Below are 849 nucleotides of genomic sequence, written 5' to 3' on the forward strand. Positions count from 1 at the left end.
ATTACAATAGAGCTCCCTAACCCAATGAAAGGGGTTTAGTGAGTCATAGCTCTGAATTCAATTACAAAGATATGAAAACTAGCCCTTTTTCAGTGGCTTTTTCTTCTTCTTTTTCTTTCTGACTTTTATTCATCAAGATCCATAGACAGTTTTCAATTTCTGCACAAAAAATGATAATTCTACACTCTATTTCTAGTGATCTGACTAAACAATCAAGCATGCATACCACCACTTAATTCTACTTGATTTGTCACTAATTTAGCCAAGTTACTTTTTGTTCAAACCTTTCTTTTATTTTTGGAAAAAGAACAAGCATGGCAAGCACTTGTTTAAGAAGGTGAAGTTATATCCAAACATCTAGGCATTCACTTTATTCAAAGCAATAAACAGACACTCATACTAAAAAAAATCCACATAACACTTAAATGACTTATGATGAAAGAAAGCTCATAAAGACAATTCACCAATTATCATTTGATTATTAAGGAACGAGACCACCTCTTATTTATTGCTTGGTTCTTCTTAATTCTTGGGATCCTGCTTCTTCTTGCTTCCTGCCTCTTTTTGACCACTTGTGCTTCCTTTGTCTTTTCTTATGAGCTTTTTCCAGAATCCAGCCTTTTTCATCATTTCTTCCACTCCTTTTTCAAGGATCATTGCCTTGTTTATTTCTCCTTCTTTCCTCCCTTTGAAATACTCATCAAAAGCTGGGAATGCTGGGTCCATCTTGTGTAGATGTTCCCCTATGTAGTTAAGCTTGATTTGCGAACTGATGTTGTAATCAGCTTGGACTGAGTATCTTGCATTCTGTAAAGTAGTGGCTTCCTTGATTGCCAAGACATTGGCATC

The sequence above is a fragment of the Arachis ipaensis genome, chromosome B08 (assembly GCF_000816755.2).
Source record: "Arachis ipaensis cultivar K30076 chromosome B08, Araip1.1, whole genome shotgun sequence".
NCBI classification, from domain to species: Eukaryota; Viridiplantae; Streptophyta; class Magnoliopsida; order Fabales; family Fabaceae; genus Arachis; species Arachis ipaensis.